The sequence below is a fragment of the Periplaneta americana genome, chromosome 1, assembly GCF_040183065.1.
Source record: "Periplaneta americana isolate PAMFEO1 chromosome 1, P.americana_PAMFEO1_priV1, whole genome shotgun sequence".
In the NCBI taxonomy this organism is placed as follows: domain Eukaryota; kingdom Metazoa; phylum Arthropoda; class Insecta; order Blattodea; family Blattidae; genus Periplaneta; species Periplaneta americana.
Window position 1 is genome coordinate 126,391,668 of NC_091117.1, and position 22,881 is coordinate 126,414,548.

The following is a 22,881-nucleotide window of genomic DNA, read 5'->3' on the forward strand; positions in this document are numbered from 1 at the left end:
ATTATGAAATCACAGTCGATGCTGAAAATGTACGTTACAGAAGCGTAAAATTGGCGGTACCGACGTGTTAATGGTAACTGAAGCGGTAAATTAGGTTTTCATCTTTCTCAGCCTCCCAACTGTGCTTCTAAAACCGCACAATATTCAAACCTTGTATACCTACATTACAAAAAATACGCATTGATACGCCGAGTCAAAAAGGTGAACATTAAGTTTTCGTTAACCATTTCAAAATATACACACGCACAAGGAACAGCAGAGACTTACATAATCAAAGACTGTTAATGGGCATGTGACACATTTCTGTGGGCGCCGACGCGGTGTGAGGCGGACTTCTATTGTTGCCTTTACAAAGCAACACAAATGTATCTGTAGCAACTATGCCATTCTCCCCGCTTGCTTTCCTTTTCATCCATTCTTCCTTTTCATTCTATTCAAGACAATCCGTGTCGGTGACTTCCTCCTTTTACCACCTAAGTTCGCTGATGCAGTGTGCAGTACAGTCACAACTCCTCAAACTGGCTTCCCAGAACTCTGACTTGCATATAAATTTCTTAGATACATCAAAACGAAATAAGGAATCACACACATTAACATACTAATTGAGATGCATAAGTAATGACTGTGCGATAATTTCTTTAATTTACTATTTTTCTCTGAACACTATTTGAAAGCATATCTTAGTTGTACTGTTAGACTATGTAGGCCCTATCTGATATTGAAAATCCAGCCTTAGGCATACCTGCAGCGCACTCTCTTCTATAACCGTGACTTCTCCTGATCCTTTTCTTCTTATTCCTTCATCTATTTCTTTTTCTCACACTCTTCCATTTCATTCTTTATACCTTGAATCTTATCCCTCTTTTCCTTTATTCTGCTTCTCCTATTCTTTCTCTTACAATTACTCCACTTCTACTTTACTTCTCCTATCTCTTCTTCTCAGTCTATTCATATCCCTTCTCTCCCTCTACTAGTAATTATTCTTCGTTTACTTCTCCTATCCCTTCTCCTCCGTATAATTCTCTCCGTTCCCCTCCCTATACTCTTATCCCTTCCCCTCCGTCTACTCCCCCTATCACTTCTACTACGTCTACTTCTCCTATCTCTCCCCCTCCGTCTACTCCTATCTCTTCTCCCGGATCTACTCCTCCGTTTACTCATCCTATCCCTTTCCTCCGTCTATTCACTCTATCCCCCTCCACGGTCTACTCCTCATAGCCCTTCTCCTCCGTCTAATCCCCCTATCCCTTCTACTACGTCTACTTCTCTTATACCTTCTCCTCCGTCTAGTTCCCCTATCCCTTCTACTATGTCTACTCCTATCCCTTCTCCTCCGTCTACTTCCCTTATCCCTTCTTCTTCGTCTACTTCCCCTATCCCTTTTCCTCCGTCTACTCCTCCTAACCCTTTTACTACGTCTACTCCTAATATCCCTTCTCCTCCGTCTACTTCCCCTATCCCTTCTACTACGTCTACTTCTCCTATCCCTTTTACTACGTCTATTCCTCATATCCCTTCTCCTCCGTCTACTTCCCCTATCCCTTCTACTACGTCTACTTCCCCTATCCCTTTTACTACGTCTACTCCTCATATCCCTTCTCCTCCGTCTACTTCCCCTATCCCTTCTACTACGTCTACTCCTCCTATTCCTTTTACTACGTCTACTCCTCATAGGCCTATCCCTTCTCCTCCGTCTACTTCCCCTATCCCTTCCACTACGTCTACTTCTCCTATCCCTTTTACTACGTCTACTCCTCATATCCCTTCTCCTCCGTCTACTTCCCCTATCCCTTCTACTACGTATACTTCTCCTATCCCTTCTCCTCCTGGGTACTGAAAAAGTACAACCAATTTCAGGATAGCGTTCGTGTGCTTATAATGTTTTTTTTTTTATTCGTTAGTTTTAATACATATTTGTTGGCTTGTTTCATACTACATTAAATCTCTCATTTATTATGTAGGCCCCGATTTAACTTAATGTTTTAGTTATTTGTATTTTAATAATGAGATAAGTTTGGAAGTAAATCCCGAAAAATAAAGTACATGATTATGTGTCGTGACCAATACATATTACAAAATGGAAATATGAAAACTTGAAATTATTTAATCTTTGAAAAAGTGGAAAAATTAAAATATCTTAGAGCAACAGTGACAAAAATATAAATAACACTCAAGAGGAAATTGAACGCAGAATATAATATGGGAAATGCCTGCTATTATTGGGCTGAGAAGTTTTTGTCATCCAGTTTGCTTTCAAAAAAACAAAGTTGGAATTTATAAAACAGTTATAGGGCCTATTACTGGGTGTTCTGTATGGTTGTGAAACTTGAACTCTCACTTTGAGAGAGAAACAGAGGTTACGAGTGTTAGAGAATAAGGTGCTTAGGAAAATATTTGGGACTAAGGGGGATGAAGTTACAGTACAGGAGAATGGAGAATGGAGAAAGTTACACAAAGCAAAACTACACCAAACGTAATTAGGAACATTAAAACTAGACGTTTTAGATAGACATGGCATATAGCACATATGGATGTTGAATCCAGAAATGCACATAGAGTATTAGTTGAGAGACCTGCGGGAGAAAGGCCTTTGGGAAGGCCGAGACATAGATGGAAGGATAACATTAAAATGGATATGAGAGAAGTGGCATATGATGGTAGAAACTGGCTTAATCTTGCTCAGGATAGGGACTGATGGCGGGATTATGTGAGGGCAGCAATAAACCTTCGGATTCTTTAAAAGACATTTGTAAGTACCGGTATGTAAGTTACTTGTATCATAATTTGTTGACCTAATAATTATGTAGCTTATTGAAATACATATACACATATGTATATATATATATATATATATATATATATATATATATATATACACACACACACACACACATATATATACACACACACGCATATACACACACACGCATACACACACACACACACACACACACACACACACACACACACATATATATATATATATATATATATATATATATATATATATATATATATATATATATATACATGGTCCACCAAAGAAATGGGCGATTTTAAATTTTGCACTGTTCCTACTACGTAGTAGTGGAGAAAGTCAGACCATCGGCACTGCGTTCACAATACAATTTACCGTAATCGTTATGGAGAAGAGGTCATAAGAATAACGTGTTTTCGCTATTCAGGCGTAGGATATTACAAGAATGGCGATAGTTTTGAAGCATAATGGTTGTTTCGACGACATTTTGGAAATCACCGGAACAATCCAGTGTCTTCAGTCCATGCAATTAAGATATGGGTTAAGAATTTTGAAGGGACGAGTTCCGCACTACCAAGGAAACCTCCAGGACGTGTAAGAACGGTACCTATGTATACCGGAGAACATTGTGCTACTGTGAGAGACGTTGTCCGCAATGTTCTGCAACCCGTCATGCTACATTTCTTGGAATATCCACCGCAATGTAAGATGCTTGTCTTACAAACAATTGCAATTGCATCCCTATAAAATTCAGTTAGTGCATGCACTAACCGAAAATGGTACAAAGAATCGAGTCAGATCCTGGCAACGATAACTACAACTTTAATGGGAAATGAAGATCTGATTCATAACATGTTAATGACTGAAGAGGCTCACTTTCAGCTGTCGGGTATGTGAAGAAACAGAACTATTGGACTTGGAGTGACAATAACCCCATACAACGCCATCAGTTGCCCCTACGTAGTGTTAAGGCCACAAAATGGTGCGCGATTTCATCCTTTGCGATTATCGGACCTTATTTCGTTGAAGATGACAGTGGCAATACTGTGACCATAAATGCTGAGCGTTATATGAAAATGCTTAGATAAAACAGATTACTGTGCAGATGCTATACCAAGTAATGGACAATGTGCGAGTGGATCCTCGCTGTTTGTAGAGGATTCAAGGAAGCATGGTAAAACATTTGAAAAAGTATGTTGAAACTGTTGTGAACATGTGAAGCACGTTCTATAGTAGGAAAATGCGCAGTTCATCATTTCTCCTATGGCTCCAGACTTTATAGTCACTCTCTATGTATGTATGTATGTATGTATGTATGTATGTATGTATGTATGTATGTATGTATGTATGTATGTATGTATGTATGTATGTATTATAAGTTATATTATGGAGTAGCTTATTTTGACCAAATTTAAAAAAATAAAAATACATCTTTATAAAGGGCACGATGACTAGAAATTTAAAAATAAGGTTAGAAAAGATACTAATTAAAACGCAAGAGTGGATCTTCAGGAAACGACGGGCACAGTGAACATAAACACGAGACACTTTTCCACACCTCAATGATTTATTTCATATAAATTCTGTATCAGTGTTAGACCTACACATAAAAAAAATGGTACCCTAGTCTATGATATGTCGTGCGCCATACGTGTAGCCTATATGCATCCATCCCCAAGGTGGGATTCAAACGTAAACTTCACGCAGTGGCATATATCACAGGAAGATTATTAATCATCAATACCAACTACCACTTGCAAAGACTACTACTGTTGCTGCTACTAACCGTACTATTACTACTACTACCGCAACAACTACTACCAATACCACTACTACAATCAACACCATCACCACCACTGCCACTACCACTGCCAACACCACTACCACAACCACTACCAACACCATCAACATACATTACTGCTACTAGTACCAAAATCATCACCACCTCTACCACTACCACTACTACTACTACTACTAATACCATCAACATCACTACCACAACCAATACCAACACCATCACTACAACTACCACTACCAACACCATCACCACCACTACCACTACTACTACCAACACAACAATCACCATCACTACCACAACCACCGCCACTACTACTACTAACACCATCACCACCACTACCACTACCAACATCATCACCAACACTACCGCTACCACTACCACCACTACCACTACTACTACCAACACCATCAGCATCACTACCATTACCACTACTACTACCAACACCATCACCAACACTAGCACTACCACTACCACTACTACTACCAATACCATCACCATTACTAACACTAATACTACCAACACCATCAACATCACAAACACTACCACTACCACTGCTAACACCATCACCACCACTACTGCTACCGCTATTACCAACACCATCAGCATCACTATCATTACCACTACTACTACCAACACCATCACTAACACTACCACTACCACAACCACTACTACTACTAACACCATCACCACCACTACCACTAATACTACCAACACCATCAACATCACAAACACTACCACTACCACTGCTAACACCATCACCACCACTACCACTACTATTACCAACACCATTAGCACCACTACCACTGCTACTACTACTACTACTACTACTACTACTACCAACACCATCACCATCACTACCACTATTACTACCAACACCATCATCATCACTAACACTACCACTACTACTACCAACTTCATCACCATCACTACCACTATTACTATCAACACCATCACCAACATTATCGCTACCACTACTACTATGAACATCAACACCAACACTACCACTACCACTACTACTAGGTCTACCATTACCATTGCCATAACCACCCTACACTATTGATACAGTATTTCTCGCATATATTAATCTTGTTATGTAGGCTAATTAAAACAGTCATCGCCAAGTGTTGATCTGAACTAGTGTTTAAAAAGATTGTTATATTGAGATCATTCTCATATCAGTCATATCCTTCGTCTTGTTTCTTTACACATCAAACATAGAAAACTTCTAACTTTATAAATGAACGTCGAGTAATAGAAAGTTCTAACGATTTCTGCATTAACATAACTGTCTCTCCATCGTGCACGTACAAACACGCAATACACGGAATGTGGAAGATAACATTTTTGTGCTTAGACATTACTGAAGCATTGTTTTAATGATTGAATATCAATAAGCGTCAATTTAAGAAATTCACAGTCACGCAGTGCTTGGCTTGCCTGACCTCACCGCCGAAAAGAACTACCGCAAGAATCAACGTGACCGATTTGGGAGAAAGGGGGCCACGTTGCAATTGATTTGTGGGAAATAGATATTGGTCATGTACTTCAGGTACGAGATTGAATTTCCTTTAAGTGAAATTTTTGCAAATTATAAGGCCTATATGTTTTATTTTTTGTTATGCTGAAAGTAGACCTACCTATAGACTTCAACTTATCGGAGTCTATTTCAGAAAATTTTTATTCTGGTAGACGTAATAATAGGCCTATGAGTGGCTGGTAAAAGTTCCACTTTTTACTAGAGACTGTTTCATAAAATTACCGCATAAATAAAATATTAAACTATTCATTTCATATTAATTTTTTTACTTGGTTATTTAACGACGCTATATCAGCTACTAGGTTATTTAGCGCCGACTAGATTGGTGACAGAGAGATGGTATTTGGCGAGATGAGGTCGATGATTCACCATAGATTACCTGACATTCGCCTTACAGTTGGTGAAAACCTCGGAAAAAATCCAACCAGGTAATCAGCCCAAGCGGGAATCGAACCCAAGCCCGAGCGCAACTCTGGATCGGCAGACTAGCGCCTGAGCTATGCCAGTGACTACTTCATATTAATTTCAGATAGAAAATATTCAGTATAATAAAGAATAGCTACGAATTTTTGTATCTTACTCCAATTAATTACAGTACACAGCATGATGATAAATTAGTTTTGCAGACTAAATAAATTAAAATGATAGTTTTAATTATAATGCTTTGAAGTGACTCAAGTGATTCGAGTGAAAGTAAATTAACCTATGATGAAGGAGGGATAGAACAGAGAAAAATTATCTCCGGCACCAGGACTCGAACTCGAGTTTTCAGCTCTATGTGCTGACGCTTTATCCACTAAGCCACCACCGGATTCCAGTCCCGATGCCGGATCAAATCCCCTCAGTTTAAGTTGTAACTCTCAGTTTTTCCCTTTGGTGGCCTTCCCTCATATACTGTGTCACAGAATATGTGACAGTGGCACAATGTCCAACATACTACTGTATGTACAGAGGTGCACTCATTACGAGTGACTAAGTGGCCGGGATCCGACGGGATGAGCGCCGTCTTGAATCACAAAGTGATTACTTACGCATATCATATTATTATGATGTACCAAAGTAGATATGATATTTCCGTGCAGGAAATCTGCATTACCATATGATGAAGGATGGATAGAACAGAGAAAAATTCTCTCCGGCATTGGGACTTAATGGATAAAGCGTCAGCATATAGCGCTGAAAACCCGGGTTCGAGTCCCGGAGCCAGAGAGAATTTTTCTCTGTTCTGACCATCCTTCATCATATGATAACGCAGAATTTCTGCACGAAAATATCATATGTACTTCGATACATCATAACAGTAAATTAACCCAGTTTACCAGACTAAATAAAACAAATTATAGTTGAAGTAGTTAGCCTATGGTTACAAGTGACTTAGAGATGACCTCGAACAAAAACATAATATTATCATTTGTAACTAGTTCAATCTATATGGCAAATTTTGTAATCTACACTCACTTTTCTTACTTTACATACCATTGAGAATTTTCCAAACAAAACATCTTTATTTCTTGATTTTCTGCGAGAAAGTTGTTTTGCTTTTTTGTTCACTCCCATCATTGTTTCATACAATGTAAGCCTACTTACATAATCTGCTACTATCGACAGGTCTACTTCGGTAAGAATATTTTCGTGAAACAGAAAATTTTACTACTATTAGGCCTTTAAACAATACATATAAGTTAGGTTGATAAATCAGTTAGCTTTAACGATCCTTCTTAATTCTTCCTCCATTGGGAATATTGTCGTAATAAAACCAGATAGGTTGTCTGTGTTATTTACATTGAGGAGTTCTATGTAGTTCCATAATGGCTTGCAGTTTTTATTCTTAGGCCTATAGGCTAAGCTCTCTTCGTTTAAGCTCGTTTATAGATTGAGAGTTATCAGCATATTCTATTTTCCAAGACTTTGTAGGGTATGAAAAGCAATTTCGACAAAATATATCTGCCATGTGACATGTGAATTCAGACTGAAACCACTTTTAAAACCTCCTATAACTTTACACACATTGGTTAGTACTCATTACGAAATAAAAATGTAATTGTGTGCATGCTAATACTAATCAAAGGTATGTTAGTAAAATAAGCGGGAATTTACGGATCGATAATGATGCAGTCTACGCCAGCCATGCAAGCGTGTCTGGCGTCCGTGTTTTTAGCCGGAAGCCGAGCTCAACGGTCTGGATTACAAAAAATGAATTCCAAATAAATTTAATAAATATAAAAGTTGTAGAATATCGCGGGAAATGGACAGGACATCCACTGAAAATTGAAAATACCCAAGTTACTCTTATAATCCGAAGGGTAATTGAGATCAGAGAAGACTCAGAATAAAGATGCGAAGATGTGTGAAAACGAAGAAGATAAAGTGCCTACAGAAGAACATTGGAAAACAAAACATTATAAACATTTTGACTGGAATAAACTGTCACATATTATCATCCTTCATACCAGCAATATGGCTCATTTTGTGCCGTCTGTCTGTTCCCCTATCTGCCTAAATTTTCCGTTTTCTTTTCTTTCCTTCTAGGACGAATTTCTTTATTCAGTTTCAGTACCACTAATTTTATGTAAAAAGTACCCACAATACTTAGGCCAATAGGCCTATTTCTTTTTAATGCTTAAAATACAAGCAAAAGGGAACATTTTCGAATTTAACTTTAATGACCCCATTTAATATTTCTTCCATTGGTAATATTATCAAAATGTAACCAGACATATCGTCTGTATTTACTAAAATGTTCTTAAAATCAATGTCTTGACAGTCCAAAAGTAGGTTTAATTGCATAAAAATATTAAAGTTATCCTTTTATAAGTTGATAGTAGTAGCAGTAGCAGTAGGAGTAGCAATAACAGTAATAATAATAATAATAATAATAATAATAATAATAATAATAATAATAATAATAATAATAATATTCGGATGAGGTGTACAAGTTTCAAACATCTGTCTTTATTCTGAAATATACATTAACATTTCGTTCACGCTTTTCAGAATGAAGTTATAGCGAAAAATACCTATAAAATACATTACAAACTGAGCATCAAAAATTAATGCAGAGATTGTCACCGCTCACCAGAAATAATAGATGGCATTAACAACGGGTTGCAAAAATGTTGCTAATACAGAACACTTGCATTAATATACTCACAAAATAAAAGATGCACGCCTATTAAAAAATTTTTATGATATAAGTAGTCATACAGTTACTCTCTTTAATATTTGGCCAATTAGCTTTGTAACCAAATCAATGTTTATGACAAATATGAACAACAAACAATATAAAGTCAACAATTCCTCTTTCAAGATACTACTAAAAAAATTAATCAGTCTATTCTTCGTTATAAAGAATAAAAATAAATTCATAACAAAAAAACTGGCAATTATCACAGTCACTTTAATATTTGGTCACTTCAACTTTTAACTAAATCCATCCTTTGTAGAAACTAAACAAATAACATTTAATGACCTGTAGCATATCCTCCTCTTCTTAAAACCTCTCTCAAGCGTTGTGGGATATTAGAAATGTATTTATTAATGTTTTGAGTGAGCATTTTAGCGCATTCCTTCTTCATTTTTTCTTCTAATTCATCTTTTGATTTTGAAGGTGTTTTTCATGTTCGTGATTTTAGCTCAGCCCAGAGATTTTATATGAGGTTCAGGTCAGGGCTTTGGGGAGGGATGTCAACTTTGAGACAATTATACAGGAGCCAGTTTCTCACAAGATAGGATTTGTGTTTAGAATTGTTATTCTGGTAAAATTTAAATGTGTCCCTTATGCCCAATTTGTCTGCATTTCTGTGTAAGTGTTGCTTCATTATACGGAGATAGTCTTCCTTCTTCATTATCCCCTCGATTTGTGCCATCTTTCCTACTCCTGCAGCAAAGATGTAACCTTAGATCATGGTACTGCATCCTCCATATTTCACAGTGGGCTGAAAATTCTTTATTTCAAATTCTTCCGCCACACATTTATCCTGCCAACTGAATTAAAAACATTATACTTGCTCTCGTCTGAAAAAATTACGCCAATCCACCAAGAAACATCTTTATTTACATTTTCCCTAGGAAACTGCTGCCTCTTTTATCTGTTCACTTCACTAATGAAGAGTTTTTTTCTTGCCACTCTGCCATTGAACTCAGCTTTTTTATTACCCTTAGGACAGTTTCTGAGTGGACACTTTTTATACTCTCTTCAAAGAGTTCACCTGTTAATTTTGGAGAACTTACTCTCGGGTTGTTCTTTATTTTCCGAATTACTATTCTTTCTTCCCAATCAGTGAGTATTATTGGTTTTCCTCTTTTGGGGTATAAACTTTAATCTATCTTTCTCCTTATATCTATTTATTATGTCCCCAATTATGCGTCTCTGTTCAAATGTTGTATTCATACCTTTACGCCCCTTACTGTAGCGGCAGATACTTCAGAACACATGCAGGCAGAACAGCAAGCACAGAAACACTGTGCCTACTGAGACAGCAACCCCATGCTGAGGTAAACAATGAAGTAGCCGAATATTAAAGTGACGCGCTCTTGTGCCCGTTAATAGACAAATATTTTTAATTCACTTGTATAACGGTCTGAAAATTAGTATATTTGATATAATTACTATTAAGTATCGGCACATCGTTCTCAATTTTTATTTTAGACTTAGTCCATTTTCTACTGCATAATGAAGACAACAAAACTTGGCCGAATATTAAAGTGAGTAACTGTAGGTCCTATAAATATAGCTATACAGGCAAAACTTTACAATAAAATGAATTAAATATAATATATTACACGGTCTATTAGGTGGAACCACATTTAGCACGTAGACTATATTAACATCCATAACATCAAAAAAGCAGAAGTTGAAAATATAACAGTAGTACATTTTTTTTTTCAATTGAAAAGAAAGATACATCACACGCTTGAGATGGCCAGATGCTTAATTCAATTAAATTTTGCCCAACACTAGTATTTGGACTGTTATGGAACTGGTTCTTATTTATAAGGACTGTGAATTATGTTATTTTAAATGTGCTTTTAATGTATAATATATTTTAATCTAATTGTGTTTTTAATTAATAATGTATTTTTATCAATGTTTTAATCTATAATGTATTTTATTAATGTTTTTAATGACGTGTACATCCCTGTACAGTATATGGTAATGTATCCAATAAACAATCAATTAATCAATCAATCACTATCTAAAAAAAAGGAGAGAAGTAACACGGAACTCATAGAATCACTGTAATGGCGTGTATGTCCTCGTTTGAGTGTTATTGTGATAATATTTGAATTGTTAAGTAATCGGTTCTTATTTATAAGGATCTTGGATATGATTGAGAGTGAAACAAGTTTAATGAAATTTATGTGTTGTATTAATAATGTTTTTTATTTGTTCCTTTACTTCTTCATAGAATATACATGTAAATACCACATATTATCTGTACAAGTATTTACAATGGAATTTCTTCTGAATGATCCGTTGCTAAGCATGTGATGTAAGAAAAGTGTAACATAACTTACTGCCATTCTTAAGCAATCGACGTCAAAATCGTGGCTAACGAGAAAGACAGGCTTCGGCACAAGTTAGAGTCACGTAATTTTCATGGTCTAGTCACAGCCATATTGACAATCGCCTAATATAAATACATGTTCTAAGATCTAGAAAAACAAAGGAATTGCTATATTAAACTCCTGTTAAACGTCCTTTTATATAAAAACTTTTTCAATGTTGGCTATGTTATGACTAAGGATGTGACGTCGTGCCGTAGCCTGTCTTCCTCGTTGGCCACGCGTCAAAATAGTGTGGCGTTACTTATTACTATTGCTAAGCAACTGACGTCAGATGTTGAAATTTTCGTAACATTTCAATCATTTGATACATAAACGTTTCACATTAAAATACTACTAGTAAACGAGGCCAAACGGGATTCGAACCCTCGCCAGAACGCTGCCTCGGAGCATGAGTCCAGCTCGCTATTCCTGAGCTAGGTACGCTGGTGGTCTATGATAGACACTGCAAATTTAGATTAATTAAAGAAACATGTTTTAGGGAAACTCTCCTTTTTTTTGTCAGCAATTAAATCGTTTACAGTAGAAGCTGTTGTGTAAGAAAGAGGGGTGTGAGTCACTGAAGGGATGCTGCACTGTCATGGCGGACCCCACACCAATTGTTTCACTTTCTCAAAGCGGGGGCTGATGGAACATTTGCTATACCGTCAAGATGCTTTGTTAAAGACGATACGGATGGCTGCTTAAGAATCAGATTCCGACACTATTGTTGTTGCAGTGGATGTCAAAGCAACTGTCCGTTGGATGTCGAGGCCACCCACTAGCACAGCGCGGAGGATAAGGATCGGGGAAATCGTTCACAGTCTGCTGTGATCGCATGTTGTGGTCTCGTGTTCAAGAAAGTGATGAAAGGTCAGTAAAAAAAAAAAAAAAAGACACAGCAATTTCAACACTGTACAAATTATTCTTTATTCTTACCTCTACAATCTAGCCACACAGAACTTCCTCAATTTTCTAAGAGGTGAACATATTCTATATTCTACTATTACCTTTCTTCTTTCTCTTTTTCTAAACATACGAGAAATGAAACATTTGACCGTAAACGAATATTTATATATCAGGTCTGAATTCTATTTTGGAGTTAAATTATGTCTATTTATCTATAGCTATATCACTTTCCCTTATTTCTCTGGAGTCTGGGGTATTTTATACACATGCTGTGGTTCTTCCTAAGTTGATATTTGGCACACAATTTCGATAGAAAATGGTACTCTCGTAAGGGTTATTATTATTATTATTATTATTATTATTATTATTATTATTATTATTATTATTATTATTATTAAAATCCTGACATGCTCATTTTATTTATAGTCTTTAAACGTAGATTAATAATTTGTGAATATTTAATTTAAAATGTCCACCTTTGAAAGAAGCCACGTATGTCAAATATCTGGGTATCATTATTGATCAGAATTTAAAATGGCCTCATCACATTACTTATCTTTGTAAGAGGCTTCGTAAAACAATTTATAAATTCGTTAATCTTCGATGCTACTTACCTATTAGAGTTCTACGAAATGTTTATTTGGCTATTATTCAGTCTATCATTGAATATGGTATAATTGTTTGGAGTGGAAGTACAAAAATTAATCTTAGTCCGTTAAATTTACTACAAAAACGAATAATTAAAATTTGTTTGAAGAAACGTTTCGATTATCCAACTAAATTAATTTATTCTGAATTCAATGTATTTAATATTGAACAAATTTATAAGTATACGCTGTTAAAATTTTATCATAAAAATCGTAATAAGTTTGTATTACAGACACACAATTACGACACAAGACGAAATATTAATTCAACATTAGTAGAACCTAAATGTCTCACATCTGCTGGTCTAAAGCATAGCATAAATTTTGGCCTTCGGTTGTACAATGCTTTAACTAAATTACACCCAGAACTTCTAACATGTAACCCACTAACATATAACAAGAAAATTAGAAACGTGTTAATATCTTCAATTTGATTAAATAAATTTATAGCATATGTGTATAAATTAATCAAGCTATATTATATTTGTATTCTACAATTTTGAAATATATATTAGTCCTACTTTTCACGTGCGATATTTATTCTTCTCTAGTGTTAATATTATATTATATAATTCCATTGCCGCTGTAATTATATTTTAGTTCCTATTTTATTTTACTTATTTATTATTATTATTATTTTTTTTTTATTTTAATATTATATCTGAACTGCGACCGAGCACGAGCGCTGCTCATTCGGTCTCAAATTTTGTTAATACTACTGTATCTTCTTTTTATATTGCTTGTATTATTTTATTTCTATTTCTCTTGTTTGTTTTGTAATTATATTCTTTATTCTGTATATTTAAATTTAAATAAATAAATAAATAAACAAAAAAAATGATACCTTACGTCAGAGGTAGACAACCTTTTTGTAAGAGTGGGCCACAATGTTAAGAAATGAAGTTGATCTGGGCCGGACATATTTACAGTTAAATTAATTTAATTATGTTTTGTTTAAAGACGCTCGCAACTGCCGAGGTGATATCTGCGTCGCCGGTGTGCCGGAATTTTGTCCCGCAGGAGTTCTTTTACATTCCAGTAAATATATTGAAATGAACCTGTCTCATTTAAGCACACTTAAATGTCATCTACCTGAACCGGGATGGAACCCGCAACCTCCAGCACAAAAGGCCAGCGCTATAACGACTGTGCCACCCAGGCCGACTACAGTTAAATGAATGATAAATATCATTCAAATATATGTACAGAATTACTCTCTCCATTCATAAATTATTTATTATACATTAAAAAAAAGAAAAAATATAACTATACAAAATACCAACCAATTATGTAAATTAGCGTTTCTAACTTTGGTACTCATAAATGCAAAGCCTCAAAACATTATGTGCTTCAATTGTTACTTACTTATAAATGGCTTTTAAGGAACCCGCAGGTTCACTGCCGCCCTCACATAAGCCCGCCAACGGTCCATATCCTGTGCAAGATTAATCCAGTCTCTATCATCTTATCTTACCTCCCTCAAATCCATTTTAATATTATCCTCTCGTCTACGTCTTGGCCTCCGCAAAGGTCTTTTCCCTCCGACCTCCCAACTAACACTTTATATGCATTTCTAGATTCGCCTATATATGCTACATGCTCTGCCCATCTCAAACGTCTGGATTTAATGTCCCTGATTATGTCAGGTGAAGAATACAATATATGCAGTTCTGCGTTATATAACTTTCTCCATTCTCCTGTAACTTCATCCATCTTAGCCCCAAATATTTTCCTAATAATCTTATTCTCAAACACCCTTAATCTCTGCGCCTCTCTCAAAGTGAGAGTCCAAGTTTGACAACCATATAGAACAACCGGTAATATAACTGTTTTATAAATTCTAACTTTTAGATTTTTTGACACCAGACCAGATGACAAAAACTTCTCAACCGAATAATAACATGCATTTCCCATATTTATTCTGCGTTTAATTTCCTCCCGAGTGTCATTTATATTTGTTACTGTTGCGCCAAGATATTTGAATTTTTCCACTTCTTCGAAAGATAAATCTCCAATTTTTATATTTACATTTCGTAGAATATTCTGGCCACGAGACATAATCATATACTTTGTCTTTTCAAGATTTACTTCCAAACCTATCTCTTTACTTGCTTCAAGTAAAATTACCGTGTTTTCCCTAATCGTTTCTGGATTTTCTCCTAACATATTCACGTCATCCACATAGACAAGAAGCGGATGTAATCCGTTCAATTCTAAACCCTCTGTGTTATCCTGAACTTTCATAACGGCATATTCTAGAGCGAAGTTAAAAAATAAAGGTGATATTGCATCTCCTTGTTTTAGCCCGCAGTGAATTGGAGAAGCATCAGACAGAAACTGGCATATACGGACTCTGCTGTAAGTTTCATTGAGACACATTTTAATTAATCGAACTAGTTTCTTGGGAATACCAAATTCATTAAAAATGTTATATAAAACTTCTCTCTTAACCGAGTCATATGCCTTTTTGAAATCTATGAATAACTGATGTACTGTAATTGTACAAATAAAAATCTGACATTGCAATTTACATCTTATCTTTAATAAGAAGACTGCGGCTGAATTTTAGATGCAAGAAAATTGATATCTGCTTCGAAGTTGATAACTGATACGCGTAAATAATGATGAAAATGGGCATCAGTTATTCTTGAGCGAAATTTTGATTTTACATATTTCAGCCTTGAAAACGTCTACTCACATATATAAATACTTCCGAAAACTGTTAACATTTTAGCTGCAATTTTTTTTTGTGTTAGGAAACTGTGTAACTGACAGACATTTATAAAATTTTATCCTCATATTTGAATGAGGTAGTTAAAGAGCTATTTGGCGAGTTAATTTTAATTCAACATATGAGAGAGAGGAAGTGTGCCTCTCCTACTAATCAATTGTAGCAGAAGTGTTAAGTTCCCCAAAATAATAATTTATTTCGAGGTTGAAAGAAAATGTAAGTTAATTTTTTTTAATCTATTTACCTTTCGCCAGTGTGCCGGATAGAAGTACATTGTGGGCCGTAGGTTACCGACCTCAGCCTTACGTGATCCTCTGAAGGGTATTAAGAATCATAATATTTATTAAAAATGCTCGTAAAATTCTAAACATCTTCCGCCGGTTTCCAAATATATCAACGCTAATAATTTTATAGCCTAATAATAAATTATAATCTCCCTGTAATTTAAATTTACAATTTATAATTAGCATAACTAATATTTTGATACATGGATCATACGCATAGACTATGAGAAAGGCTGAAAATAGCAAAGATTGGAGAATGCTGGGTTTGCAGTGAAAGACCTTTCCTTGAGCAGGAAACTATGAATGAAAAATGAATTATTATTTATATTTACATTCTTGTTATAACTGATATCATTTCTACCTTTTTGCTCATCTATTATTGGCAATTCTCTTTTATTTAGCGCAGTGGTTCCCTAACTTTGAGTGTCACGGATCCCTTGAAGCTCATAGCCTATTTCATTTTGATGGGCCTTCAGCCTAGTAGTCATTAAGAATAGTACGTAATGTAGTGAGTTAAACATCCTTAATAAAATGACAGCGATATTCTGTTTTGAATATGATCTGAAAATACATTTTATTGCCATTATCCTGGTTCAATTGACTCATAAATACTGAATATAAACAAAATCCGACCAATGGTTCAGAAGGTAATTATGCACAGACAAACAGATGGCATGCCGAAATCTTTTTCGATATAAAGGAAGCTGAAAACGTGTTTTTCCGTGAAAATACGGAAATCGATAATTTTCCAGTATCACAATACTTAAAATATTTAATTTACCTAATGACGAGTACTTGACTTCCGCTATGCAACCAAGCGTCCCCAACTGTGCTGTAGGCTATAGTTCTTTTAGCCGACAGAAGGCGTTGCCTTGGTGCACCATTAAGGAGTACATAGCACCGTATCATTAATGGAGCAATGTTGGAATGCCCGTAAGTGAATCGTGAGTGCCCCACGGAAATCTATAACTAAGCATTGTTATTGTCCACAACAAATTAATTCCAATTGAACTCATCGGGACTTGTACCCGAGTTACCAGCGTGAAAAGCCGGCGCTCTAGCTAACGGCGCCGTATTTTAAATATGAAAATAGGCTATATATTTTATGTATGAACATTACAACACTTATTGTGCTATGCTATTGCAGGCGATATTACTATGTTTTTTTTTAGTGGGCCATTTTACGACGCTTTATCAACATCTTAGGTTATTTAGCGTCTGAATGAGGTGAAGGTGATAATGCCAGTGAAATGAGTCCGGGATCCAGCACCTATAGTTACCCACTATTTGCTCATATTCGGTTGAGGGAAAACCCCGGAAAAAAATCTCAACCAGGTAACTAGTCCCGACCGGAAATCGAACCCGGGCCACCTGGTTTCGCGGCCAGACTCGCTAACCGTTACTCCACAGGTGTGGACATTACTATGTTAATAAATTATAAATACCTATGTGAATAAACTAATATATGGATAAATAAATAAACATTAACTATATTCTTATAGGCTACACAATATTTTCCTTACAAATTAAAATGTAATTAGCAATTTGTTATAGGCCTATGCATTTGGCAGTAGGTGTGGTTTTTGGTTTAATGTTGGAATATTGTTATATTAAGAAAAATACTCCTAAAATAGAGCATGGCAAATGAATTTACTTTGTTGAATGTTGAACCATTTTAAAATTGAAGAATAATTAAAACTGTTATCAGATTTTTTCTATAGGAATTAAACAATAATTAATAATGTAATAACGAGTTTACTGCTGCAGTTGCGTGTGCATTTCCAGTGCGCGCAGCTTTTAAATGAATTATCTCAAAAGCCTCTTAAAATGAAGTCACAATTTATGACCGTACTTCGAGTTTACATAATGCCATATTAATTTCATGTTCGAATTAAAAGTACATAATTAATAAACGGGCTATCTGGTGGTTTGTGATTGGATGAGCCGTATTATAATTAGTGGATAATCATGCCGGGTCCGAGGAACTCATTTATTACAAGCGAAAGATTAATAGATAACCACAATTTAAACGACTTGCCATCGCAATAGATTATGTCGGACGTCAGATGGATGATATTTCGTGTTGTGTATGCAGATAAATTTAAATTAAAGTGGCGTCATTTATGTGCCAAAACTCTAACAAATTACTGGAAACTGAAAATTAAACTGATCTATAGTATCTAACTTCCTCCACTTTATCCATAACAGTTACTGTAGACCTATATATTGCCCGTATTACAGAGCACAACATCCGATAGGCTATGCGTACTAGAGACTTCTTTAGCAAAGGTCTTACTCCTAATAAGTATTTATCTACTTATCTATTCACTTACTTATTTACTTATTTATTTATTTATTTACTTATTTATTAATTTAGTTAGTTATTTATTTACTTATTTATTTAGTCTATTTATTTATTTATTTATTCATTTATTGATTTACTTATTCATTTATTTACTTAATTATTTATTTACTTATTTATATACTTAATTATTTATTTACTTAATTATTTACTTATTTATTTACTTAATTATTTATTTACTTAATTATGTATATACTGATTTATATATTTACTTATTTATTTATTTACTTATTTATTTACTTATTTAATTATTTATTTACTTATTTATTTATTTATTTATATATTCACTTTACTTATTTATTTATTTACTTATTTATTTACTTATTTATCTATTTATTTATTTATTTATTTATCTTAATTATTAACGCCGTGTTCACTCACAACAGATTAATATTAATACTGCCTCTGATTGAGGTTGGCTGATATGTATACAGTACATCTATTATCAGGCAGTAAATATTATTTGACATGTGTCAGAGGAAGAACAATTGAGTCGCCTAGAATAAAACTACACTTCATTTTAAAATCTGATTTGTCAGAAAAGATGAAAAACTAGTGCAGTTAGACTCAAAACGGTGATTTTACTACTAAAGTTAAGGCAGATAAATTCCAGTTTGACTCCAAACGAGTAGCTTATCATATTCCCTGCACAATTCTGCACTGAAACATACTTTAGTCCCGATTCTAGGCGATTCAATAGCTTATATACATCTGAAGTCTGATTAGTGAAATTTGTTAGTATAGTTAGCGATGAATGCAATGGAGGAGGAAAGTAACTGGCCAGCCTACCCTAATATCTCCTGGCTTAGTTGCCTTATGAGTGATGCCTCTTTTATCTTCGGACTGTTGAATAAACAACATAGTATTAATTAATACACCAGATACACACACATTAGGTCTATTCACAAAATGTTGTCTAAAAAGCACAAAAAATGTTAGAGAAGTTCAAGACGTCATGTAAAATCAGAATAAGAAGTTACCCGCAACTCGCAAATGAGGCTCATTGTATTTCTGTAGGTTAATGTAATCTTTATCAAGCATCTATGAAATAAAGAACTTATCACTGTGAATACCTCGAATGGAGTACCCTACTTTTTATGAAACAGATTTGGAGATGTTAAAATCGATAATTTAGAAATTACATAAACAGAGAAAAGGAATCTTATTTCTTGCGTGATAGGCCTACATTGCAGAAACAGCACAGCAGAAAGAAGCGGTACATGTTTTACTGGAGTACAACAACAAATTTAGAATACATAGACGCCGGAGGCGGACAGTTAAAACTTTTCCCAATTGATAACATTAAAGCATTTGAAATTCTGAATGCAAGTTCATAAAAGACGTCAGAATCGTGAAGGAGTAGACCTACACTACTTATTGCATACTGTACCAGACTACTATAGCAGTACGACATGCGTTTCGTCCTGAGAGAGAATTGCAATCATCCCTGCTTCGCCGCGAGAAACTAATAGAAAGTTACACTACAATAACAAGCGAAATTATATATTATTAATACTTTTTCACATGTTTCGACAATGTTACACTTGTGGCTTTCAAATATTAACTAGTACAGGACACCTATATAGTATATAACACTTTCCGCGCGTCACAGGCAAACATTCTCATGGGGGCAGATAAAAAAGTCAATTTTTTTCTTCCACCATGTTAATAATGTCAAAACAAGTGCTCATACAAATTTTGGCCACCGCAATTAAGAGAGCCGTCCAGAAGGTAAGATTCCCTGGGGCCGTTTACAGAAAGAAAACACAATTTCATGTAAAGATTTATTGAAACAGATACAGCCACTGTTGAGATACTTTTCAACATATTCCCCGCCGGAATTGAGACATTTGTCATACCGTGGGATCAACAGAGAGGTGGAGACGGGTGTTACACACTGGTTTCGATCCCAGAGGTAGACTTCTACAACATAGATACGAAAGTTGATCCCACGGTATGACAAAATATGTCTCAATTCCGGTGAAGAGTATGTTGAAAAATAGCTCAACAAACTGCTGTATCTGTTCCAATAAAGCTTTCCATGAAATTGTGTTTTCTTTCTGTAAACGGCCCCAAAGAAACTCACTTTCTGGGCGGCTCTCGTAATTGCGCTCGAATGGCCAAAAGTTATATAAGCACTTGTTTTGACATTATTGACGTGGTGAAAGAAAAAAAAAACAAGTTTTTTATCTGTCCTCATGAAATTGTGTTTTCTTTCTGTAAACGGCCCCAAAGAAACTCACTTTCTGGGCGGCTCTCGTAATTGCGCTCGAATGGCCAAAAGTTATATAAGCACTTGTTTTGACATTATTGACGTGGTGAAAGAAAAAAAAAACAAGTTTTTTATCTGTCCTCATGAGAATGTTTGCTTGTCAGCCGAATTTTCTGTATAGCAACACTTCGCTCAGTTACCGCGAAATCGGCCACAATTTCTATTGCAATTACTTTCTAAAACACATTTAGTAGAAGAAATGTTTATAAACGACTTAAAAATGCTTAGGTACAAGTGCGTCTTATCTGAGATGCAAGAGATGTGTCTTTCTTCTGTTTCAGTACAGTTTTGACATTTTCAAGATTTTACTGAAATACTCTACCAATCTTCTTGTGAAACGTTCGAAATTACTTGTACTAGGCCCTGCGTACGAGTGACAGTGTTTCCAAACAATTCGAAAAGCAATGCAATAACCTGCACTTCGTTATGATAGAATGAGTAATCCTTTTAAAGCTAAAAACAGGCTAAGATGAATTGCGCGAATCCAACGCCCAAAAATGCTTTTGAACTTCAGCGCGCCTTTCAGGCACAAAGTGGGAGGCAATGTAACCTATCTGTAGACTATGTATCGTACTTCCCGTGACGTCATATACGGAGGATTCTATATAACTTATCCGTAACGAGTGATCTTGGAGTGTTGATTTCTTTATCTAAATTGATCGGTGTTATGTTCTCTAAGCTACAATAGGCCTACTGTTCTGCTGCAAATAGCATTTTCTGAAAACCCTGTGTATGTGTGTATACCATATATGCACTGTTTAACATGTAAAATGATGCTAGATTTTTGTGATTTGAACTGTATCGTGAGAGTAGACACATCCGACGTTTCGGAGCTACGTATCCATCATCACAGAACCGATACGTAGCTTCGTTGCATTGATTCATCTCCCTCCATCTACGACATGATACGAACATTAAAAAATTCAAAAGTCCAAAGTTCATACATCACGAAGACCACCGCGAAAGACTTAAGTTACACTGTACACTTTATAAACATTACGAAGAGAAAAAAATCCTAAAATTGAGCTTTATGACATTACATAGTGATTGTCACATGGATCAGAAAGTTTGTTAAGCAATTCTGAGCTGGATTGTCTGCAACGAAAATAGTTCTAAATCAGTTTAATTAACTTATGGAGAGACCAATTTTATGTGGAATTAAACCAAGAGCTTTTCTGAAATGAAAATATACTCAGTCAATTTGTAGTTATGGTGTCTGACAGAACAAATAATAATAATAATAATAATAATAATAATAATAATAATAATAATAATAATAATAATAATAATAATAATAATGTCACTTAGCAATTTTCTCATATTTGGCTGGTGTGGCTTTAATTAGCCTATTACAGTAGCTGTCAATTTTACGCCAACTATTAATATAAAAGCAATTAATATGAAACTGGGAAGAATTCCACTACTTGTATATATATTATGTTATTGTTATTATAATCATTATCATTATTATTATCAGCATCATTATGACAGAATATTAATAAATATTTCGTAATTATACATTACTTAGCCGATAATATTTTCTGAACTTCATGACAAAAATACGGATATCAATAGGAATGGTGAAGTTGGAGATATAATAATAATAATAATAATAATAATAATAATAATAATAATGATAATGATAATAATAATGATAATAATAATAGGCTAATATTAACAAGAAATTATTTTATTACTACGTTATTTTGCAGTAAATTTACTAACCCTATGTAATTAAGTAACCAGAACATAGGTGCTTATAATAAAAATGACAGAGATTACGCTGGTCCTAATAATGATGATGATGCTGATGATAATAATAATAATAATAATAATAATAATAATAATGATAATAATAGACTAATATTAACAGGAAATTATTTTATAACTACGTTATGTTGCGTAAATTTACGAGATTTATGTAATTAAGTAACCAGAATACAATTGGTTAAATAATAAAAATGACAGAGATTACGCTGGTCCTGATGATGATGATGATGATGATGATGATGATGATGATGATGATGATGATGATGATA